At 37.4% G+C, this 27,077-nt stretch overlaps 1 pseudogene; it reads right to left on the reverse strand.

Moving 5' to 3' along the window:
• Positions 1–2,585: 2,585 nt before the first annotated feature.
• On the reverse strand, positions 2,586–9,149 carry LOC127980710 (mucin-13-like; annotated as a pseudogene).
• Positions 9,150–27,077: the final 17,928 nt, after the last annotated feature.

Genomic DNA, 27,077 nt, shown 5'->3' on the forward strand with positions numbered 1-27,077 from the left:
CTGGTGTTTGGATTTGTACTTCAATATAATGAGCTCCAAGTTTAAGAATAGTCCTAGACTTCTCTCTCTCTTTAACAGCATTAGCTCAATGATATACGTCTTCCTTCCGTTAGACTTCTCCTGCCTTGCTAAATGTTTGGCTCATAATTAATAAGTTCGCCTCAATCTGATTCAGTAAAGTCAAACTGCAGACAGTGAAGCCTCGGAGACCCGCGCGCTGTGAGGCGGGAACAGAGGATTCCACTTGGTCTTAAAGCCTCCCTCAAACATTCACGATCACAAATAAAATGTTGCTTAATAAATACACAATTGTGATAGAGAATAAGAAGCTGACGTATGACTTCTCCAAGCGGTCACATTTACCATGTTTACTATGGTAACGTTAATGTTTAGCGTGCACAGTCTTTTACATCGCTTCTAAATATTTCTGCCTTGTTTAGTGATTATAATCCACATTGGATCAAGTTATTTAAAACACTTGCTGCTAATTAAGAGTGAGTTTTGAGCTCAACTTATTTTAAAAAGTCTTTAATACTGGTGTTAAAGCTGTTATCTTTCTGAAATGATCCGCAGCGCAGACTCTAACATTACTCTAAAATTACTTTAGTTGTAAATTACTAAAGCTTTTTTTTTTACATCGTAAATTTTTTTTTATTCGTTTCTTGTTTTAGGCAAATTAGGCATTAATAATGGGAACGAAATTACAGTGGTTCACATTTAAGCATGCAACAATTTCTTAATCTTAATTTCTCAATTTCTGAATAATGTAACGCATAATTAATGTAATATAAATGATACTGCACACCTTTTAAATGTGTCCAATCTAAAATATGGTTTAATACCATGTAGCTTAGAAAATATAAGCACAGACTCTTTCTCGTTCTAAGAAATGCACATAACTTCATAAATACCAAACTTTCATCTGTGAATATTAAATATTAAATATATTAAATATTTAAACTATAGTGTTTTTCTTTCATTTTTCGTGACTGAAGCATTCAAATGTAACACATCAGCGAGGCAAAACTGACGTCTATTTGCGAAAATGTGCTTTGATGCGCTTGTTTGATAACTTGTGGTTAAAGCGCCACTCAGTGGTCAAAAGCTGCAAATGCACTTTGCGATATCCGTGGCGTTAAAACAGGCGTTTTCGATGTTTACTTAGTGTACATTATACAATCAAATAACAAATTTAAAGGGGGGGTGAAATGCTCGTTTTCACTCAATATCCTGTTAATCTTGAGTACCTATAGAGTAGTACTGCATCCTTCATAACTCCAAAAAGTCTTTAGTTTTATTATATTCATAAGAGAAAGATAGTCTGTACCGATTTTTCCCGGAAAAACACGAGCGCCTGGAGGCGTGACATGTGGGCGGAGCTAAAGAATCACGAGCGCCAGTTGCTTTGAGAGCGTTTGGAAGCTGTGACAGCTGTGAAGGCTGAAACTGAACGAGACCAGCAGCAGCAAGGACTCGCTCTGAACGGGGCTCCGGCATGGGAGGCGGACGCACTAACAAGGAGGCAGAGATATTTTAAGCAGTTTTACTCACTGCCTGTGGTTCCAACACACAATCGTGACCCTTTTTCGTTGGGATTGCATCATCCTTAAGAAATAAATGATACGCAAACCCGTCGTCAAACTGGGCTTTGTTTGTAAAACAAGCATTTTAGAAATGCAGGGAACAAACACAAACACTTGCACAACTCCGTTGATGCTCTGTAAAAATAAACTCCATCCACTGGTCCCTTAATGCTGTTTCTCTTTTGGTGATCTGTGCAGGGTTGTCTTGCCCTGGCAACCAAAAACACACTCCTTTTGTGACATTTCGCGACGCTCTCGCTCTGATCAGTGAATGTCTTTGCTCTCAGTGCTCTGCTATACGGGAGCGTGCGCTCTTTCGGCAAAAGTGCCCTTAGGACCCATATAAGGAAATTCAGCTCCATCTAACGTCACACAGAGCCATACTCGAAAAAAACTTTCCGAAACTTGTGACAAACCGGAAGGAGTATTTTTGGAACAGAAATACTCCTTCAAACGTACAACTTAATTTTTGAAACTTTGTCCATGTTTAGCATGGGAATCCAACTCTTTAACAGTGTAAAAAATAGCATTTCACCCCCCCCTTTAATGACAGTAGGAAGGAAAATGTTTATAGGCATAGATTATATTGCAAACAAACAAAAGTTAAGCATTTAATATTCATATCTATTTATTTAATTGTTTTTGCCTAAAGTGAGAGATCCTAAGCGTTCCATAAATGTAGACATTGACGGACTTTGTGAAAATGAGAGCAACATTTGATGAGAATATATAATTTGTTTCATGTCATAAACTAACAGAAAACAAAGAAATTGGTTGGAAAAAAGACGATAGAAAAAATCAGAAATCTAATTATTTATTGTCTATTTTAATAAAAATAAATTATACTGTTTTTATCCTTTTAAAAATATATTTAGTAATGAAATACATTCATTTGGTACTGTATAGTAATGACATATTTCAAATCTAATAATTACAGTAATAACAGTTATTAATCATTTCTCTCCCTGAATAAATGGATGTGTTTTTAAAAATGTTTTGTTGGGGGGGGGTCAGTGATTTTAAGTTAAGGCCTCTGCAACATAGCTTCCATTCAAACATTCAGGAAAGACATTTTGGTCAAATATGTTTTAAGTTGAGGCTTAGATCAATAGGAATGCCAATGGGCTAAATTTTATTAGCTGCTAATGCCACCAAATGTAAATATAAAGTAAATTTGACCTGTTCCTATTGTAAGATGATTATAAAATGACAATAACAGCTTTTCATTGCAACCTTCGAACTTTGATCAACAAATAAATAAAATATGTAATTAATTCCACATGAAGATGAAGAAAAATCAGTAACACTTTAGAATAAGGTTCCATTAGTTAATGTTAGTTAATGTATTAATTAACATGAACAAACAATCAATAATACATTTATTACTGTATTTATTCATCTTCGTTAATGTTAGTTAATGAAAATACAGTTATTCATTGTTAGTTCCTGGTAGTTCATGGTAATTCTCAGTGCATTAACTAATGTTAACAAGCACAACTTTTGATTTAAATAATGCATTAGTAAATGTTGAAATTAACATGAACTAAGACTTATAAATGCTGTAGAAGGATTGTTCTTGCTTAGTTCATGTTAACGAAAGTAGTTAACTAACATTAACTAATGGAACCTTATTCTAAAGTGTTACCGAAAAATCATCTAAGTGCCCTGGTTAATTGGTGTTAACTATAATTTTAATTCATTCATTCATTCATCGCTTTTCTAAGCACTTAGTATCTGCGCATTCTGTCATCATCTTGTCGAAAGTATGGGTTGTGGACACCACTGTTGTCCACTCCTCTCCCACCATAGCCCGAGTACGCTGAGGGACCCCTATAGCTCGTGTCCTCATCGAAATCAGTGTAGCGCTACAAAAACACAAATAATGTTTTTCAATACTTGCAGATGCTTAATTAATTGATTTATTATTTATTATAGAATAAATTAATTATTAGATAAATACATTATATATTAATAAATAATACATTTATCACTGGCCTGTAATAAGCCCAGTGAATAACATTGTAATTTTGGACTTACCGCTTTGCTTTCTGGACGATCTCTGACAACCAATGCCTGATTTTTTCCACTATTGGTCATCTCCAGATTGTTAGACTTCCAGCCATCATCAGGGTTGGCCCGAGGGATCCTGGGAATTCCTGTAGGTTTATGTAATTCCTTATTTCCATAGCTTGAGCTAAAGTCTACCTCAGATGAGGAGTCTTCCTTCTGATTCCTACAATTATAAAAGGATGCACAAAAAACAAATCTGTACGTTAAGTAACACTTTATAACACTTTTCTTAATAAATCATTAACAAACACTATAAATGCTTAACTGATCACTAGTTGATGTTTACAAATGTCGTTAGACTTTTAATTCAGATGATCATGTACTTTTCAAAAATCTACAAATGATTTTAACAAATGATCACATAATATCTGTTAAAGTAATTTGTAGATTTTCGAGATGTGCATGATCTGTGTAAGCACTTTCATTTACAAGAAATGATTATCTGTTAATCATTATGTAATATTTATTGAGTTTATTAGTAAATATTAGTAAGCACATTATCTCATTTTAAGCTATTTGACTATATATTAACTAATGATCCGTTAAGCATTATATATAGTTTGTTAATGATTTATATTCATGAGAGTTATTATAAAGTGTTACCATGTTAGGTAACATTGGAAGAATGTTGTTTTCTAGAAACTGTTGTGGACCCTCACCTGAAGCTTACAACTATCAGGGCCACAATAAAGATGATAAGCAATGCACCCAACACAGTGGACACCACGATCACCACCAAAAGATATGCTGTAATGAGAATTTGCATTACAAACAGATGCACAAATGTTCCTCAAACCAACCAACTGAACACAACAGAGAAATGCAGCTTGATTCAGATGATTGTGGACGGATGACTTACGATCACTGCAGTTGAACCCAGCGAAGCCAAAAGGACATCTAAAATGAGAAAAAAAGAGCTCTTTGTGATACTGTGCAAACACACACACAAACACACACACAAACACACACATACACAAGCAAAGAAGGATTAGGCTTCTCCTCATCGGAAAAGTTTTAAAAACAGACTATAAATCTATGGCCACATTAAAATTGAACTGTAAGGTCATAAACCTTATTTATGCCATAAATAGCATCATCAGCAGCATTTTGTTTTTCTTTATAGCACATTAACAAAACATATTGATGCTTATTCATCAAAAATATGCATATAATAAGTTATGAATCTAAAACAGGGCTCGGCATGGGGTGCGCGGTCTGGAGCGCTGCATGACTGATGTATCATTTATCATTTATGTATCAATTGAACTTTACTCCAAATATAGTCACAGGAAATGCTGTCCTAATAGTGGTGTATGACTGTTGTATCCGAATATATGTGAACGTGGTTTTAAATAGTTTGTTATTTTATCAGTATGTTTGAAAGTATATTATTTCAATCATTGGCGCTTCCATAGGCTTTCTCTCATGCACACATGGTTTAAAACACCAAAAAGTTATGAGAGAGCCTATGACAAGTTCATATACTCTTTCTCTTGACCTTCATCCACCCACGCACACACGCAATCTCACAGGCTGGTGATATGATGGCAGCAATATTTGCTGTAGACCTTTATCAGGTTAGATGCAATATTATTTTTAACATGAAAAAAAAACAAGGCTGTGAGGGATAGGCTTACAGACTTTACTATGGCACACACTGTATAAAGGTCCTATATCATATCATTTACAGCTATTTTTTATCATTTACATACCCTCACAGCTTCATTTTCATTCCTGTCAAAAACAAATTATGGCTCTAACCTTCCTAAGATCTGTTGCTGCAATCGCATGTGAGTGACGGGTTGCTGGGGAGGGGTTTGTCCCGCTCTCATGTCCTTAAACACGAGGACAATCAGAGAAAAGATATCATTCTGAGTTCCTTTGATCAAAGATTATAAGGTGCACTGGAAAAATGAACGATGTATAGTAATATAGAAGATAGCAATATTCTATTAAAAATGATTTCAAAAGAATTATTTCATGGCGACTTTAATATATATTTTACAGATCTGTCACTTAAATTCACAGGGATTAGACGGAAATTTCATTGGATGAGCATAATGAGTATACTATAGCATAGAGGACCGCAGTGGGCCCGGGACAATATTAATAGAATTTGCATGAAATGATTCTAATAAAACATTTATTTTTCATATAGAATCATACAGATTTGAATTTGACATGTTCCAAGTGCTTACTTTTCACAGATTTTTGAATCCACTGCCTTTTCCCCATTTGGACAAGCTGTAAGGAGATTGAGAGCGCCATTGTAAAAGGGTCTGAGTGTCAACCAGAAGTTGTGTGTACATAACAGTGAGTAATTACGTTTCAAGACATTTACCAAGGCAGGCCTGAGATGTGGACTGTGATCTGACATATCCTTCTTTGCAAGTGCACATTGCCACACCACTAACCAGTTCCTCACAGTTTGTGGTGGTATTGTCACAAGCTCCAAGATCACACACTGAGTTTTCTGTGAATCAAGTAAAAATGTGAAACTTACTAATGTATGCTTCTTTCTCATGCTTTACAAATCATTCATTACTCTGGTACTGCTGGAAAACAAATGACAAGAAGCATTAGACATACCTTTGAATTCGGTGGCGCCTGATATTTTCTTTTCAAGAATTGCTTCCTCAATCTGAGATTCAACCAGTTCTTTTGTGACAGTGGATGACATGTCATAGATATTCTGCACTTCTGCAATTATACTGCCTTGCCTGTAAGGGTGGATGCAAGGAAATTACAACAAGAAGCACACATTCTATCAAACTTATTTAACATGAAATATGCATGTGGAGATGTAAAGCACTTCAACTCAAGTTTTTAGCTAGTTACCATATCGAAGCTTCAAAACTTTAGAACTTAACGGTAAGTCAAAGTGGCAACTTTGTTTGCAGCTATAAGATCAACAGGTTAGTGTTTAAAGCAAATACTAATATTGTAACAATTGTTACTCACCTTAGACTCAAAACGATGGAACGTATGTAGCCATTGCCATCAAGGACTGTACTGAGCTGTATTTGGATTGAAAAATTACAAAGCAATGCTTTTTGACATCAACTGTTATCTGTTTATTTATAACAATCATCCTTTACAAAGCAAGAAAAAAAGACTACACTTCAATCCTTCCCCAATTCAGTCTCTTACCTCTTTCTCTATTCTATTTGATATAATTTGAAACTCCTGGGACGTCCTGTCAGTCATTTCTGGTTTAAACATATCAGACAATGTTAAAGCTCCGGGGAAGATCTTTGCTGCAATTAAATAAAAAAAGAAGTATAAAACATAATTAGTATGTGAAAGGATACCAAATGTATAAAATATGTGAATGTGTTCATTGATTCCAAATTCATAATGGTAAAACAGCAAGGTAGTTATTGTACTCTAACTGTTAAAGTCTGGTCACACCACATGAAAGAAGTCACCAGAATCTTTAATAATTTAAGCTTAATTTCTGTACCAAGGCTGACTGTTTTATGCGGTCTCAAAAACTTAAAAAAGTATTGAAAAGTGAGCCAGTCATACTTTGAACGCAGCCGCTTATTTGATCGTAAACCAGTCCAGGCCGGCAGAGGCAAACATATGTGCCGTCAAACCGTGCATCACAGGTACTCTCTCCGATACAAGGACTTGCATCACAGGGCCCTGTAAAATAATAAACAATAAGGTTATTCTAAGAGGATATTTTGAACCTTTGAGGACCCAATGGGTTCCACATTAGAAAGAAAATCATACATGGTTGTAATGAGGTGATAGTGGGTAAGCTATTGTGTGTGAGTAATTGCTTTAAGTACAACTTTGTCCTATTATTTTAAAAAAAATGGATCCTGCTGGATATGGAGATGTGAGTACCTTGTGTTGTAGTGACAGGACGGTCTGTTGTATCAGTACCCGACCCCTCAGGATCTGACAGATAAAACAATGAAAAAATAAAGTTCCATATGAAAACTATTGTCTGTGATGGAAAAAAGGCTAGAGAATCTGAACCATCAACACAACAGTAATGACAGAATTAGCATTTTTTGTGAACTGTCCCTTAACTTCTTATTGTTACTATTTAGGCTTTAGGTGTGGTGGTGGGGTGTCAGACTTTGAAGATTAGAGTACCTTCTGGTGTAGTGGCTGTGGTATCCTCACTGCCCGACCCCTCAAAAGCTGATGGATAAGACAATGATAAAATATTAATATTGACTCAGTGTACTGTGGTGGGGAAAAGTAGACAATGACAGAATTAACATTTTTGAGTGAGCTGTCCCTTTAAGGAAAATTACTTCTTATATTTAAAAGTTACTGTGATGAACATTGGAAGAACATCAAATATTACCTGGGAACAGTGATAAATTAGCTTGACCTCTCTCTGTACTGCTCTCTCACTAAAACAGCTGGGAAAATACACCATCACTTATATTCTTCCATAGTCTAGTCTGCCTGATGAAAATATCTCATTATCCAATGTGTGATCTGTAAAGCATCCAGAAGTACAGCTACCAAATACATTTTGTGATTACTGTAAATGTGATCAGGTGGATGTTACCAGAAATGTTACTCTTAAGATAAGAATAACCTAAAAATTATTATTATTTATTTTTTCCTTGCTTCATGGAATAACTTTTTTGTGATCAAATAAGTTCTCCAGTTGTGAAGCTTTACCATGACAGGTGAGAAATCATCTAGCTAAACCAATACAAATTGCTTAATGACTTTGAAAGCAATAAAAACGTCAGCAGTGACACAAAGATCAAAAAGTTCACACTATCTTATCCAAAAGGAAGTGCCATCTCAAGGTTACAACATGAATAGCAAGAAATAAAATAATACAATAATACATTTACTAAGAATAAAACATTCAAACTACACTTTCACTATAAGCATGTCATGTATATGTACATCTAATTATGTTTTTTTTTAAATAATAAACAAAACAAGTACACTTGAGGTAGCAAAACTAATTGATTGCCTATAACCATTATACAGTATGTTATTTAATAATAGAGATAAATCTGTCTTTGCACATCAAGTAGGATCAGGCACTAGGAGTAAAGGCAGACACATCACCACCCTGCCCTGCACTTGATGAGGTTAGTGAGTGAAGAATCACATTTTTAAGTTGCTGATTAAAACTCTTATAATTGTTTTACCCAACTGACCAACCTATCAGCAGATGAGGAAGAAAATCTGTTCTGCTTTTATACAGAACAATACAATGTCCTAAAATTATGTAGGATTATTAAATACTCCTCAGTGGCAAAAGTTGGCAAATCTACTTCTACAGGTACAGTAGTACTGTAAAAACCACAATATTGATGTTCATATGTGTCTTCAGCTACAAGTAAAGGAGTTTTTCTTCTTTTTTTTTTAGCTACACATGATAGCACTTCAAAAAGGCTGAATTGTAACATTTGTTATAGGAGGGGAACAAAAACACTCACGGTCTTGTGCGGTCATTACAGCCACCAAGCAGAACATCAAAATGATCTTCACTGATAAAATCATTTTCAGATTTCAGTCCAAGTGGCAGCAGCAAAAGAAGAAAAGATCTTCTGGTGCCAGGCTGCTTAGCACTACTGTCTGTTCAGTGATTAGAAGGTGATAGATAAGACCAGAATAAATGCAGCGATCAGAGGGGAATGTTAAAGATAAACTAGGTGACTCGATGGCAAGTCACGCCTCCCGGCATAAAGGTATTGCAGACATATACAGGTTTATTCATTTGTACAAATGAAAAACAAAGGAGTCTGTTCAATTTTGAATCAATTATCGAGAAAACAAAAAAGAAATTTAATTGGAGGTTAATGAGGGATATCTGAATATTTGGGAGGGTACTATTGCCAAAAGGTGGAAGGTAAATGTGATTCTTTATAACTTCATTTGGAGAGAGAGAAAAAACAACTATTTAATAAAGGAGGCAATTAGTAATCCTAAAGAGCAGGGGGACAAACTGCAAGTCTTACACTTAATGACACTGTCAAAATTAAATGGTTATGAAGAACACATGAAGTCCTCGGAATGTAATCATATATTTAATCAAAATAAAGGAACAAATTAATAAATCGAATGAATACTTTATTCATGATATCTTTCATTTCCCTTCACATGTTTACCACACACAGTAAGAGATGCGATTAAAAGTGAAAGATGATAAAATAAACCTGCGAAATTAAAAGATTTAAGAAAAGAAACCATCAAACCAGAACAAAGTCACATTAATGAAGTCTATATCTCGAACGGCATCCAGAGGCAAAGTCATGATCTAACATTTCCCTAACCCTGCGAAATGTTTTTTAGATTTATTTACAACACAATTTTTGCCCAAAATGTAATTTTCTAAAAGAAAAAAAAACAGCAAGACCTCAAGACAGAAACGAATAAAAAAAAATAAGCAAATAAGTAGTATTTCCTGTTCGTGGTCAGTCAATAGCTTCTTGTGGTGTTTGTTTTGAATTTAAATAATTTCTGCGTTTTATTTCTCTCCTAGTAGCCTATAGTTTCTATAGTTTAGTTCAAAGCGGCTCGCGCTCGCCCCGTCAGATGCGCTGACAGAAAGACTGAGTGTGAGGCTGACAGTGACGCGCTGTTTAATGTGTTTGAGATGTGCTGATTTCCTTGATGCATAACTTACATTTCACAGGTACATTCTCCATCTGTACATGCTAAAAAACCAATTGAAATATTCGCATTTTGCTGTCAGAAGTGCATGAGCTTTTCCACAGACGAACGAGCGCCGATGCGCGCCAAACAGACAGAGCTCAGTGAAATAGATGCACAATAATTCTAATGTGTAAAAAACTTCCCAAATGAGCTTAGCCTACATAAATGAGAAGTCAGCACTCAAAAAAATAAAAACACTTTAATTTGGCATTTATTAACAGTGCTTGCAGATTTTTTTTTCTTTTGGGCTGCGGCTTGACATAGGCTTCCTCCTCATTTTGTTCTCTCTCTTCTCTCTTCTCCGAGGATGACCGTTTCTTGGTCTCTTCAACATTCAGGTCGTGGTCATCATGGTAGCGCGGATCCAGGAGTGTTCTCTTGTGCATAAGCTGTTGGCTTGCTTAGGTTAAAATACATATGATTCCGGTCAGGCTGTAGCCAGTAATGGGCCAGGGCGGTACTGGCCTGCCCACATTACTCACTGGCCCGACCCATGCAAGTTTGATTAAAATAAATTTGTAGTTTATTTTTATTATTCACATTTATTAAGAAAATATACGAATATAAACCTGATTTATTGTTGACTGGTGTGTGTTTAATTTGTTTTCAGATTAAAATGTAATTGTTGAAGCAAGTTGTAGAAAGCCTCCCTCCGGAAAGTAGGCCTAATTGGTTGATATGTTGCTAGGGCGACAGGAAGACTCTCTGAGCGGCGGGCTCTGGCGGCCTTTAGCCAGTGTAATAACATCGTCATAATAATGGCTAAACCATAGACTGTATGGGCTAAACACGTTTCTTCAATGTTTTATTTAAAAAAGGAAAAAATGGCAGTGCCAGTGCTCTCTCCCGGTCAGCCTGACGCTGGTTCACCCGCAGATCTAACTGCAATAGATGAACCACCTTCACAACCCAATCTGAAGATATTTCACTGCACTTTCAAGAATGGAAAATCAAAGAGCTTGTCATCAAAGTGGTATGGACAGTGTTCTTGGTTGGAGTACAGTGTAATTAAGGACGGGATTTACTGTAGGGAATGTGTTATTTATTTCAAACCTTGCTCTGCTGAGAGTTTTCATTATTTGAATTTCTTTTACTTTTAGCCTATATTTTCGGGTTAACTGTCTGCTGACTAACTTGAATAAAATAGACAGGTTATTGTCTATGCTGGTGGTTTATCCAGCCTTTATTAAACTCTGTTGGTTGAACAAGATGATTAGTCAGTGTTTTATTATTGCCTTTGCCAAATATTGCAAAATAAAGGTGCAGCTGTTTTTGTAGTTTGTCTATTCTTTTTTCCACTCTATGAGGTTTTATTATTAAGTCATATTTTTTCTAGGAAAAACTATAGGCCCACTCACTTTTTTAATGGCCCGCCCAAAATACAATTTCTGGCTACGCCACTGATTCTGGTTTACAGGTTGGCTGTCAGATGTCCGTCCTCCTCCGATGTGGCCAGTGTGTCGTCTTTAATGAGACGCAACACAGGGAGAAGAGATGATGCAGTTCTGCTGATCTGTGATGTGACTCTATTGGCACGAAGCATCGTAGCTGTGTTCAGTTTTTAATTATGGTGGATGCTTTATTTTAAACTAAATTATTTATAATTATTATTTTTACTTAATTCAAATAAATATTTAAGAAAAACGAATACTTTTAGAAATTAAGAATCAAAACAATTGTGTCAGGGTGGGAAAGTGATGTAACCAGTGTTGCGGCTTAAAACCGGTTATCACCGTCTATCACAGCAAATCTAAGGGCCGTTTCATAGTCAACGCGAGAAACGCGAGCGGCACGAGCGGCACGAGCGACGCGCTCCCTTTCGTAGTCTAAACAGGGAACGCAAGCGGGGTAGTAGAGTCGGGTGATATTAGTAGACTCGGGTCGCGTGATATTCAGATCACAATGGCAATTGTAGAGGAGTGCATTCTGTTGCTGATGAACTATCGTATAAATGTGGATGAATACGTATAAATTCGCATAATTTTTCCTCTTCGCACGCCATTGTATTCAAACCTTCTTCTTCTGTAAACACAATATACTTGAATTAATGTACAATACTTGCAATGTCGCCCCCACCGACAACGCATAGTATTGCGTGAATCGGCGCGTCGCGTATCAAAAACTAGGACGACATATTTGGCTACGCACCGACGCATAATGGCGGCCGAAACGTAACGATGCGTAGCCTCGGGGACGCGTATGCGTACAGATGCGTTGACTATGAAATGGCCCTAAATCACATCACAGCTACTAGCATTTTATTCAGACTAAAAGCCCTTTAATTCAAGTGAGAAAGCATTTTGTTTGTGTGTGTGTGTGTGTGTGTGTGTGTGTTTTGCTTTTGCACATCCTGTCATGCCAGTGACTTTTGCCTGCAATGGATTCATTTTGCATCATTACGGTTAACGATTAATCGATTAATTGATCGTTAATTGAAACGTCAATCAGTTATGGAATTAATCAATATTTTACATCCCTAGTTGTGTTACATGTGATGCCCCAGCCAAGGCTCTTGTGAAGTCAATAAAACTATATGCACCAATGCTGTCTTGGGGTTATGCACAAATGAGGGGACCTCTGGGAATCAGATTATCATCAGGGCATGTTAAGCAGATCAGTTTATAGCTCCTGAACCTTAAACCATGCTTTCCAAATGTATTTGCAAGAAAACCAAGAGGCTTGGAAGAAATTGACAGATGGAAGGCCACAGAACTGAGACGGCTTGTCCTCTATACAGGAAACATTTTGCTAAAAGCCATTATTTTGAAGCAGCTCTATGAGCACTTCCTGGTTTTTAGTGTGGCATTATCCATCTTCGTTTGCCCGAGACTGGCAAAACAGTACAGTCACAATGAAGAGGAGTTGTTGGTGTACTTTGTTGCACAAGGCAGACAATTGTATGGGGATGAGTTTCTCATTTAGAATGTCCACAGTTTGGTACACCTGGCATCGGAAGCAAACATTTACGGCAGTCTTGATGAGTGCAGTGCTTTTTCTTTTGAGAATTACTTGCATCAGCTGAAAAGACTGGTTCGTTCTGGGCGAAACCCTTTCTCACAGATTGTGAGGCGGCTTGGAGAAAGAGACAAATTGAGAAGGATACATCACAAACAGACAGTGGAAATAAAAACCAGTGGAAATAAACCAACCTAACAATGTCTTTACTCTCAGTGATCTGGAGTGCTGTGCAGTCACCTTTATTTATATTTATATAGTGCTTTAAACAAAATACATTGCGTCAAAGCACTGAACAACATTCATTTGGAAAACAGTGTCTCAATAATGCAAAATGATAGTTAAAGGCAGTTCATCATTGAATTCAGTTATGTCATCTCTGTTCAGTTTAAATAGTGTCTGTGCATTTATTTGCAATCAAGTCAACGATATCACTGTAGATGAAGTGACCCCAACTAAGCAAGCCAGAGGCGACAGCGGCAAGGAACCGAAACTCCATCGGTGACAGAATGGTGAAAAAAACCTTGGGAGAAACCAGGCTCAGTTGGGGGGCCAGTTCTCCTCTGACCAGACGAAACCAGTAGTTCAACTCCAGGCTGCAGCAAAGTCAGATTGTGCAGAAGAATCATCTGTTTCCTGTGGTCTTGTCCTGGTGCTCCTCTGAGACAAGGTCTTTACAGGGGATCTGTATCTGGGGCTCTAGTTGTCCTGGTCTCCGCTGTCTTTCAGGGCAGTAGAGGTCCTTTCTAGGTGCTGATCCACCATCTGGTCTGGATACGTACTGGATCAGGGTGACTGCAGTGACCCTCTGATCTGGACACAGACTGGATCTGGTGGCTACGGTGACCTCGGAACAAGAGAGAAACATACAAATATTAGCGTAGATGCCATTCTTCTAATGATGTAGAAAGTACGGTGTTATGTGAAGTGTTTCCGGTTCCAGTTTACCTAATTAATGCAGCCTAAAAATCCTTTAACGGATTTGGATATTAAAAGCATATTAGTATGTTACATGTATGCCAGGTTAAAGAGATGGGTCTTTAATCTAGATTTAAACTGCAAGAGTGTGTCTGCCTCCCGAACAATGTTAGGTAGGTTATTCCAGAGTTTAGGCGCCAAATAGGAAAAGGATCTGCCGCCCGCAGTTGATTTTGATATTCTAGGTATTATCAAATTGCCTGAGTTTTGAGAACGTAGCGGACGTAGAGGAGTATAATGTAAAAGGAGCTCATTCAAATACTGATGTGCTAAACCATTAAGGGCTTTATAAGTAATAAGCAATATTTTAAAATCTGTATGATGTTTGATAGGGAGCCAGTGCAGTGTGGACAGGACCGGGTTAATATGGTCATACTTCCTGGTTCTAGTAAGAACTCTTGCTGCTGCATTTTGGACTAGCTGTAGTTTGTTTACCAAGCGTGCAGAACAACCACCCAATAAAGCATTACAATAGTCTAACCTTGAAGTCATAAATGCATGGATTAACATTTCTGCATTTGACATTGAGAGCATAGGCCGTAATTTAGATATATTTTTGAGATGATAAAATGCAGTTTTACAAATGCTAGAAACGTGGCTTTCTAAGGAAAGATTGCGATCAAGTAGCACACCTAGGTTCCTAACTGATGACGAAGAATTGACAGAGCAACCATCAAGTCTTAATCAGTGTTCTAGGTTATTACAAGCAGAGTTTTTAGGCCCTATGATTAACACCTCTGTTTTTTCTGAATTTAGCAGTAAGAAATTACTCGCCATCTAATTTTTTATATCGACTATGCATTCCATTAGTTTTTCAAATGGGTGTGTTTCACCGGGCTGCGAGGAAATATAGAGCTGAGTATCATCAGCATAACAGTGAAAGCTAACACCATGTTTCCTGATGATATCTCCCAAGGGTAACATATAAAGCGTGAAGAGTAGCGGCCCTAGTACTGAGCCTTGAGGTACTCCATACTGCACTTGTGATCGATATGATACATCTTCATTCACTGCTACGAACTGATGGCGGTCATATAAGTACGATTTAAACCATGCTAATGCACTTCCACTGATGCCAACAAAGTGTTCAAGTCTATGCAAAAGAATGTTGTGGTCAATTGTGTCAAACGCAGCACTAAGATCCAATAAAACTAATAGAGAGATACACCCACGATCAGATGATAGCAGCAGATCATTTGTAACTCTAAGGAGAGCAGTCTCAGTACTATGATACGATCTAAACCCTGACTGGAAATCCTCACATATACCATTTTTCTCTAAGAAGGAATATAATTGTGAGGATACCACCTTTTCTAGTATCTTGGACAGAAAAGGGAGATTCGAGATTGGTCTATAATTAACAAGTTCTCTGGGGTCAAGTTGTGGTTTTTTGATGAGAGGCTTAATAACAGCCAGTTTGAAGGTTTTGGGGACATATCCTAATGACAATGAGGAATTAATAATAGTCAGAAGAGGACCTATGACTTCTGGAAGCACCTCTTTTAGGAGCTTAGATGGTATAGGGTCTAACATACATGTTGTTGGTTTAGATGATTTAACAAGTTTATACAATTCTTCCTCTCCTATAGTAGAGAATGAGTGGAACTGTTCCTCAGGGGGTCTATAGTGCACTGTCTGATATGATACTGTAGCTGACGGCTGAATGGTTGCAATTTTATCTCTAATAGTATCGATTTTAGAAGTAAAGTAGTTCATAAAGTCTTTACTGCTGTGATGTTGGGAAATCTCAACACTTGTTGAGGCTTTATTTTTCGTTAATTTAGCCACTGTATTGAAAAAATACCTGGGGTTATGTTTGTTTTCTTCTAAAAGAGAAGAAAAGTAATCAGATCTAGCAGTTTTTAATGCTTTTCTATAGGATATGCTACTTTCCCACCAAGCAATACGAAATACCTCTAGTTTTGTTTTCCTCCAGCTGCGCTCCATTTTTCGGGCTGCTCTCTTTAGGGTGCGAGTATGCTCATTATACCATGGTGTCAAACTGTTTTCGTTAACCTTCCCTAAGCGTAAAGGAGCAACTGTATTTAAAGTGCTAGAAAAGAGAGAGTCCATAGTTTCTGTTACATCATCAAGTTGTTCTGAGGTTTTGGATATGCTAAGGAATTTGGATACATCAGGAAGATAACTTAAAAAGCAGTCTTTTGTGGTAGAAGTGATGGTTCTTCGATACTTGTAACAAGAAGTAGAATTTACAATTTTGGCTATATGAAGTTTACACAGAACTAAATAATGATCTGAGATATCATCACTTGGCTGAATAATTTCAACACTATCAACATCAATTCCATGTGACAGTATTAAATCTAGAGTATGATTTCGACAATGAGTAGGTCCTGAAACATGTTGTCTAACACCAATAGAGTTCAGAATGTCTATAAATGCTGATCCCAATGCATCTTTTTCATTATCCACATGGATATTAAAATCACCAACTATTAAAACTTTATCTGCAGCCAGAATTAACTTGAATGTAAAATCACCAAACTCTGCAGTGTCTGGTGAGACCGAGTATGGGGAGAAGATCTTGCTCTGTCATGTCTATGATCGACTTTCATCATGCAACCCTATGACTCAAGGATGATCGGAGTCTACACAGCCAGAGACAGTCACACTCGGATGAAAAAATTATCCGAGAGGCATTTGAGCAGGCAGGCATTTATGACCAAGGCAGACCAAGGTTTGAGAATTGTAGTTACGTTGCTTCATTCATATATATATAACTTTTTTTTTTTTTTGAGCAATGGTTGCTCTAAATAATATTTGAAACAGATGACACATATTGATGTCTGACAAAACAGTTAGCATGCTTTGTCCAAACTTTTGCCATGGTGTTACAGCTGGTACACCGTTGTTGCCTGAGAAAGCTAAAAGGCAGTGCCATGCGTGTAAACATGCAGATTAAAGGACGGTAATATTATAATAAGGTTCTCTTCTTACATCAGTAGGAGAGCAAAATCTGATCTACTGATTTTTTCAGAAGTTTTTTTTCAGAAGTTTTCAGAAAAACACTCACAGTTACTGGGTTGTCATTTTTTTACATTTTCTGGGTTGGTAGAAGTGCCAGGGACCCGATTATAGCTCTTAAATATGGAAGAACTAAGATTTTCATGATATGTCCCCTTTAAAGGTGCAGTAGGGAACTATTGTAAAAAAATATTTTTTGCATATTTATTAAAACTTTCATTATGTGCTGACAGTAGAATATGAGACAGATAATCTGTGAAAAAATCAAGCCCCTCAGGCTTCTCCCAGTGGTCCTATTGCCATTTGCAGAAATGCACCGCTCCCGGTAAGAAACATCCAATCAGAGCCAGGAGGAGTGTCTTAGGAGTGTCAATCAAGCTCGTGTGCGCGCTGATCACCCCCCCCCCCCCCCTGCACACTCACAGCGCGTGCGGCCATTCAAAATCAATACTGTCAGTGTGTCGCAGCTGTGCTAATGATGGATAAACCTCGTGTAACACCAGCTCATAAAATAACGGGTAAACGGAAAAAGACAGATGACGATGAAAAACAAATAAAAAGGAAAGAATTTGATAGAGTCCGAAATAAAACGAGGGGAAAATATCGGAGCGGCTTTTCAGAGGTGGAGGGAGCTACGTGTCCTGAAAGGATTTAAAACCGATGGCGAGTTAGCCACATGTCTGCTCGACAAGTAAGTATCCCTGCATGATTTGTTTCATTTTTTAAGAACTACACAACTAAGATAATTTCAAAACAGGCCTGACAAATTATGTATGGCATGATTTCAGGGTTGTGCTTTGCATATAACATCAACACCAACCAAACATCCGATGAATACGCTTCCTATCCCTGCCCTTTCTAGTAATGTTGGCGACTCATCCTCAGATTGGTACGAAAATTATTGTGAAAGCCTATATTACTAAGTTCACTATGTTGATTCAGCCTCAGCGGTGTTCATGGTGTGTTATTAGATGTTTGGTCCGAATGATTATGATATATGATTCATTGCACAAACATAAGGACAATTGAAAATTAGAGGCAAGTTGGTAGAGACGCAGTTCATAAAGTACATTTTAATCTGTGATAAATGTGTGAAAAATATGATAATGGTTTGAGCTCAATTATTTGATTTTCTACAGTGATGATGATTTTTGGGAGGGTCTGTGCTGCAGTGAAGTTGGGGAGACACCTATTTGTGTTTTAGAAACAAGGTAAGTCATGAAATAATTTTTACTTATATTATAATTTATTCTGGTTTGAAATATAACTTGTGTAGCTCTGATGGTAATCTTGGTTGTAGGACAATAGGAAAGGAATGAAGTATGGTTGTTAGGTTGTTTGTTTATTAAACTTATTCAGTGCAACATAATTAAAAAATAAAATAAAGTATAGTAGATATAGTAGAAACATAAAGCTAATTTTGGGAGATTTCTTTATGTAATGTAGACGTTTGTTCAGTATTGGCTCTGCAGTCAGGCATTCAAAATATTACTGTCAAATTATAAGTAATGTAGAAAGAAAAAACACTGAACTTCTGTAATGGATTAACGGTATTGAGAAAATTCTGATGGATTACAATATTTTTTGTTATGTGTATCTGCATCAATTTTATATAATGTTATTATTTATTTTTTTGTTAGTATGTCATCGCTCGACATTAATGATGACATCGATGAAAATGACTTCAATCACATTCAAAACTCTGTGTAAGCAGTAGTATTTATATATATTTGATCTGAGATTGGACGTGTTGAGTGTCATTGACTAATATTTTATTCACTACATAGTATTGACTGGGCTGAGGACAGGACATGGGCTCCACATGAGGACACAAGAGAAGTTTCAACATCAGAGGAAGAGAAAACCATAGAGGAGGCCAGTGACTATGATGACAGTGAAGATGAGGATTACATCCCACCTTTATGTGTTCGGTAAGTTCCTAAATAAAAGATGTCTTCAAAGAAAATATTTTCTAAACGTTTTTTTTTATTATTATTCAATCAGCACTAGTGGTGCCATTCAACCAAAAATATGTCTGGATGCTCTTCAGGCCATCAGCTTGGAGGACACTGTTCATGACACTCTAGACCCAGAGCTAATAGAATCCCAACCAGTTCCAGAAATAATTAAAATCCAGAGTGAGGAGGACATCATTGATCATCCTGCAGCCATCACTTATCATGTCTGTTTGAAACAGCTCGCAGAGTATCTGTTGCTCCCAATCCCAATGTGTACAGTGAAAGACCCACTGACAATGGTGGGATGTCGGGCCCCTGGACCATTCCAGATCCAGACCAAGTCCAGAGGAGCAGTCATCATGCAATGGGTATGTTCATTTGTGTGTTGTTTAATCCATTGTAAGGGCATCATTGTAACAGTTAGAAAGTAATGTTAAATGTGTTTGTTAATATGTTTTCCAGATCTGTCCAAACAATCATTGTGTGTGGCAATGAAACTCCCAGCCTACTTTCAAGTACGGGATGCAAGCTGGGGACTTCCTTTTGGCATCAAATATATTACTATCTGGCAACAATTATGCCAAAGTTGCATTGCTCTTCAAGTTTATGAATATGGGAATGGTGGAGCGGACAACCTTCTTTAAAATACAGGACACATACTGTGTTGATACCATCAAAGACTTCTGGATCAGCAACAGAGCAGAAGTAGTTTCCAGGCTGCAGTCAAAGGACAATGTTGTAGTACTTGGTAAGTATAATTATAGCACCCCAGCCAATGTTCACATGCATCTCTACTGACACTGTTGTCCCCAGGTTTGACAAGATTTTTGTTTCTTGTGCATGTGTTCATTTTTATGGACAGTCCTGGGTTTTGTGCTCAGTACTGCACCTACACCATCATGGAAAATGACACCAAAGAAATCCTGTCAATAGTCAACACTGACAAACGAGACACGCAGAGGAATTCTGTGATTATGGAGAGGGAAGGTTTTATCAGGAGTTTCGACCAGCTCCACCAGGAGGTTAAACTTGCTGAAGTATGCACAGATGCACATTCACAGATATCTGCTCTCTTCAGTAAGTCCAATACAGTCATACTAATACTCATGTTAAATGTTTGCTTGACCTCTGAGTCTGTAATTTGACAATGAATCAGAATATCTAATTATATTTCTGTTGCCCTCTTATTCGAAAGACCCAGTCAAAGGAAAATACAAGCATAGCGGAGTGCTGCACACTCTGGACATGTGGCATGGTTCCAAAAACTTGGGCAAGAAGATACTTGCTTTAAGTATTTTAATATATAAAAATGTACTTCACTATGGTCAAACTTGTACATTTTTTTCCTATATTTGTATTTGTTCATTTTATTATTTTGTGTATATTTAGGCAGGGCAGCAAAGGGGTTGTTCCATTCTTCTGCAGTGGATCAAGGATGTCTGCAATCATTTCTGGTTCTGCTGCAAGATGTCTGAAAACTATGATGACTTTTGGGAGTAATACTATTACTCACCCAAATATACTATATGCAATTTTCTTTAATAATACTTCAACACTCTGGTGTTGTTGAGATGTGAGATAAAAACAGCAGTTTTGTGTAGAACTTGATATTGTTCATTACTACATGAGAAATGTTTTACAGTTATCAAATTAATAAAAATCCGCTAACAGTGAAACATGATGGATAAAAGGCAACTACTATACAAATTGTATGTTTAATTATTCTAAAAATAATGTGGATTGACCTTCTTCACCATGTCACGGGAGAGCACGAGTGGTCACTGGATGCCTGTCAGCATGGTCCCTTGGAGGAGCACAGAGACAAGGGCTGGATAGAGAAGGGGTCCGTGGCCCATCAGGCTTTATCAGAAATCATTCTCAATGAACGCTGGCTAAAGGACGTACACACGTACTTGCACTTTAGGTATGATTATCCTTATTCATTTTCTTGTCATGTCGCCTGTAAAAAATATTCATTGATTTTATATATATTACTATTGTGAAAAACATTATATAATTTTAAACTTCTCACTGAATTTGTAGGTCAACCGCTGAGCTGGAGTCTTTTCATAATCATATCTTAATGTAAGCCAGCAAGCGCTTTAGTTTCAGCCCTGCTGTATATGAAGCCCGAATCTTACTGGCTGGCCTGGATTACAACAACCATGTTCACGGACCACCCAAGAGAAAGGCTGATGGCTCCATAGAGTATGTACTATGCATAATGTCTTACCAAGAGTGGTAGGTTGTAAATGCACATTGAAAATTGCTTTGTATTACAGACGTCTGCATTGTAATCACCATGAACTGTCAAAACATAATCTGGAGTTACTATCGTGAACAGAATTCTAGCCTGCTTCTATTGATTAGCATTTGTATTTTGGAATACTAATAGACTCACATCACTACAGCAAAGTGTGTGTGTGTGGGGGGGTCAAGTTAATATTTATAATGCTTATCATTACTTTAACATATAAAACAAGATATAGAATATAAATATTTTAATTTGTTTTCATTGTCTTTCAAATATCTAATTTCAGATACCGCAAACTCTATAAGAAGATGTCCAGAAAGTGGAGTTTGTATGCCATAAAAGAGGAAAAGGACTCCCGTTACATCCCAGAAATTCCGAGGGAAATTGTAAGGAAACGTGTGTCATCAGGACGTGGACTCCCTCCACTAATAACCATGAGACCAAATGACCCACGTCAAGCATGGTGTGCTGTCCCACCACACAGGAGCTATTGGAAACCCAAGTCAGCAGGGGCCAGGGTATTTTTTTAATTAGGATTATTTTCAAACATGCACGTGTTTTCTTCTACCTCTGGTTGTAATCATTTGTCAATTAAAATGTCTGACACATCCAATTCTTTATGCTCCTTCAACAGGTCAGACATTGCCCCAGAAATAGTGGCACGTGAAGAAATCATCTTTCAGCAAAAATCAAAATGTTCACGTATTTTATTGTGCAGGAGTACTTAGCAAAAACAGGCAATTTTTTTTACCAATATGCAAAATAAAAGATAATATTTCTAAGATGTTGTTATTCCTTGGCTTAGTGAGCTTCTTCGACATTGCATGACTAGTATTGACCCAGTGATTCTCATCAATCCTATTGAAAGTTAGTGTTTTAAATAGGGCCGGGACTCGATTAAAAAAATTAATCTAATTAATTAGAGGCTTTGTAATTAATTAATCGAAATGAATCGCATTTTAAATCGCATATAAATATTTGACCTGAAAACAGTGAGAAGTAATTTTTTTCACATGGACTTTTAGCATACCATTGAATAATGACTGAATACATAAGCTTAAGCAACAAAATATTGTTTATTTTTGTTCAACCAAGTCTAGCAGACCAGTGCAATTTTTGCCATGAAGTGTAGCAATAGCATATTTAGAAAAAATTTAGAAATAGTACATTTCAGAAATTCAGGAAGCTTATAGGTGCTGGAACCTTCTGTAAAGTGTTTTTTTTTAAGTAAAACACAATACTGTCAATTTGTCATGGTAGGAAATCCATTGTTTCCTCCGTGTCATGTTTTGTGTTTGTATTTGTACTCCCGTAGTCTCCATGTGCTCGTTTGGTTGATTGTTGTCACCTGTGTGTTGATTGTCTCGCTCCAGCTGATCCTCATCTCCACTCAGCTACATAAACTCACTCATCTCTCTGTCTGTTGTCAGATCCTCATTCATGTCTCCGCTTCCTAGTTGGATTACCGTCTCCCGTGTTCGTGTGCTGGATTGTGTTCGTGTTGTCGTCTTCGTGTCAGTGTTCAGGTCTGTTCCTGGTTTCATTAGTGGTGGGCAGAGCGAGGCTTCATGAAACACTGAAACAGTTGAAGCAAAGTGCCGTATTTGTTTCGAGGCTTCGAAACTTTACCGACACCCGTCTCCACGGTGACACCTAGTGGCCAATTGCCCATGTTATCTGAAACAACTGTGACAACAAGCCATTTAAAAATAAATAAAAATATTTTGTTTTCGTTAATGTGGTGATATTTTAAAATCCTATAATAATATCCTATATAATCCTATATCATAATAATAACTAGGTTATTTTGGTCATGAAAAATGAATAAAACAAATAAATCCACAATGGTCTAATTTGTTTTTTTTTTTTTTTTTAAGATTTTTATTCAAAAATATTAATTGCTCTGCTGTGGAAGGGCTTAGCCTACTTCTTTTTTTACTGATAATTTCTCCAGCCTTAGAAAAAAATCCTCTCACAAGGGACACTTGTTGCTGGCATGCATAGATATTTTTTAGCAAGGACATACAAATGAGGAAAAATCACAGCTCTCTCTTTCCAGTAACTTAGTGGATCATGGGTTCTTGGCAAAAATGCATCTTTTAGGTACTTTTTAACTTCTACTGTGGCATCTGCTGTGGCACTGTGTATCGCCTGTGTGGTTTGTTCCCGCCCCTGTCAATCAAACGCAGACTCGGCAAGCGTGCCACCTGTCGGTCGAGACACTTATGAAACGCGCAGAAGCTTCGTTTAGCCATAGTCACGTGACATGGGTGTTTTGAATCACAGTTCGGAGCAGTGTTTCGAAACATCTACGCTTCGGGATCTCGACACTGTGTCGAAACGTTAGTTTCGCGTCAGCCATCCCTAGGTTTCATCCATTGACCGTCTTCACCTTCACCATCCAGCTCTTCTCACGCCACCGTAGACCTTCTTTTCCATTGCCTACATTCTGGACTCTGATATCAATAAACTTCTTCTGATTGCCTGCATTTGCTTCCTCCTCTTTTACGAGCCATCACACAATTACATTCAGAACATTGGAAACACTCACTATTAGAAAACATCTCTCTGTTGCTTCAGAGGCCATAACATACTAAGTCCAACTCTCAATAACCTTGGCCAAAACAATAAAGAGTTCAACATAAACTGTTGCACCAACAAAATAATACACAGTTCAACATAAAGTGTAAAGTCCACGCTAGCTGCTATATGTTTTGCGTTGAGGTGATACTTGAGGCTCGATCTTTCTTTTACTGTCTATGGGCTCGATGTGCTGCAGTCATATGCGAACGCTAGTTGGTGCTCCAGTATAATCGGTCCGCCGAAACTCATCCAGTGAGAAACGTTCCCGGTGCAAAAATAAGTTATTAAAAATGCGGGAATTTTTTTTCTGTAATTAATTAATCTTCGTTAACGCGTTATTTTTTTGTGTAATTAATTAATCTCAATTAACGCATTAAAGTCCCGGCCCTAGTTTTAAATTGATCCAAAAGATAAGTCAGTTATGTACTATGGTAAAGTGTTGATTTTGTTAACACAAATGACCAATTCAATTTTAAACCATTTATTGAAAAATATTTACAAAACTTGTAATATAAATATTGTTTTAAATAATCCAAATTTTTTAATTACAAGAAAGCTTTCAAATTTTAAAAAGCACACCACATCACACCCTCCTCGGAATAAATCCCCTGTATTGTCCATGAGGATATGGAAAGCAGTCCTGGTTTGCCCTTGGGATAACCACTCTGAGACCAGGACCCAGAGTCCCACACTGCCAAGCCACAAACTGTCTATATTTGCAGCATGTTTAAATTGCCTGTTGTCTTCACCTTCATTTGGAAGGTCAACTACAGCACGCAGGTCAGACGCAGGACTCCCGCCTGCAGAATGCATGCCTCCATGTGTGGTAGAGTAGAAATGCAAAAAGGTGGCTGTTGAAGACAGCACTTCCTCTCCACCACATTGGGCTTTTCTCTGCATCTCTGACAGATGCACCATGATAGTTGCCCGGGGACAGGAGGTAATGTTGGAGGAGAAGCAGGTCCCAAATGGGTGAGGACATCCAAGATTAGGCTTGGATCCCGTGCCAAACATTCCTGCAACACGTGTTGTGTCTGTTGTAAATTCAATTGTTGAATTTGCTCCTAGTGATAACAGACAAAATTCTCATTATCTACAGATAAACGGCTAACATTACACTAAATATATCAATGTTATATAAACCAAATAAAATTTTACAATATTATACACTATGATGTGCAAAGGGAAAACATTTATAACTGAGCTAACTTACACGTTCATAAGCAATCCTCTCAAATCTTAAATTTTCCACACGCTCCATGTCCTCTCTGCTGAGGTGCTCGGGAGTTGGACCCACTCGACGACCTCTGCCCTGTCTCCCACGTCCCCTGCCTGATGCTCCACGCACACCACGGTTTCCTCTCCTCCCCACCCGCTGACTCGTCGAACTCGCTGTGGCTGTCAATTCCTCGTTGGACCCCATTGACTTGGTGTCAAAACTCTAGCCGCATAACATACAAGTAAAATGTCACGCACTGTGCAAAGCAACAATTGAAACCTTTTAATTAACTGGCTTGTCATGTTGCTGAACTAATTTACATGCAGACCTTATTTAGCATTACATATCGATAGAATAATTACTTGCATACTGTAGCGTCAATTACCATTATATTATCTTACTAGCTATTTATTACTTATAGACATAGTGCAACATCATATAGTTACAATAAATGTTTTACAAAATACGTAATGTTTGGAGGACCAAGTTTGTAGTCAATGTAAAGCATATTGTTGATGTTTCGTCCCTACCTGTGAATGTGCCATATCCGTTAATCCACCGTCATCAGTGACCCTGCATTGTTTACTAGCCCGCGCGTTCACGGCAGGCTCCGATGTGGGGGAGGAGCTGTGGAGGGAGGGCTTTAGCGCAGCAGAGAGCGAGGGGGAGTGACCTGTAAGCTGTGATTGTTCAAAATTTCAGGCGAAGTCGACGTTTTCTAAAAGTTCCCTACTGCACCTTTAAGCTGTAATTGAAGCAATAACCATATTCTTTCAGTTTTGTGCAGCACAACTCGATATCTACTGTCCACTACACTGAAAAGGTGAGTACACAGACCTATGTTTTTATGTTGTAAACCCTTAAAGGAGCAATTAATGTTCCATGATTTTTTTTTTTCAGATTTCTGTGGTATGCTACACTTGAAACGTCCTCGTTTATATGATTCTCCACTTCATTAACTGTTTGTATGAAGGACACAACTGATAAAAAGGTAGAATATAGTATTTAAGAATACTAATTTGATTACTTTAATTTCTTGATTTTCTGTTTCTCTTTCTTACAGTGAAGACTATACCATTGTCGAGTATCAATTCAGAAAATGTTCCGGAAAAACTCTAAACTGATGCAGACAGACAATAGTCGACATTATTATACAAATGAATAATATATAAGTTACAATTATATATTAAATATTGGATGGATGGCTTGATTTTATATACAGTATAGGCTATGTACAGCAAATTGAGATATGTGCCAGCCAAAGGAGGATGGCCTCTCCCTGCTGAGTCTGGTTTCTCCCAAGGTTTCTTCCTGTACCTTTTAGCTGATAATGCTCATTCATCAATTTGGGGAGTTTTTCCTTGCCACTGTCTCCTTCTCGCTTGTTCACTGGGGTACTGAGGCACAATATTGTCAGTGTAAACTGTGTAAAGTGTTTTGTAAAGAATTTAATAAATGCATCATGATTTAGAATGTACTTTTGTCCCTGTCATGCACTTCTGTTTACTTCAGTGTCCTGTTTGTTTACTGATTGACATTAAAAGTTAGAATGTTAGTTAGAATGAAAGTAGAATGTTAATTTTGTTCCCCACAGAAGTTTTTTTTTTTTCTTTTTTTTTTATATATACACACAGTACAGACCAAAAGTTTGGACACACCTTCTCATTCAAAGAGTTGTCTTAATTTTCATAGAAAATTGTAGATTCACACTGAAGGCATCAAAACTATGAATTTGTCACACCCAGGGGCGGCTATGCTTTGACTAAGCCACACCCCTTCTCAACTTCCACCTCGAGGAGGTCCCCAAAGCCAACCCAATGGCCAAACAACACGAGAACAAG

The sequence above is a fragment of the Carassius gibelio genome, chromosome A4, assembly GCF_023724105.1.
Source record: "Carassius gibelio isolate Cgi1373 ecotype wild population from Czech Republic chromosome A4, carGib1.2-hapl.c, whole genome shotgun sequence".
NCBI classification, from domain to species: Eukaryota; Metazoa; Chordata; class Actinopteri; order Cypriniformes; family Cyprinidae; genus Carassius; species Carassius gibelio.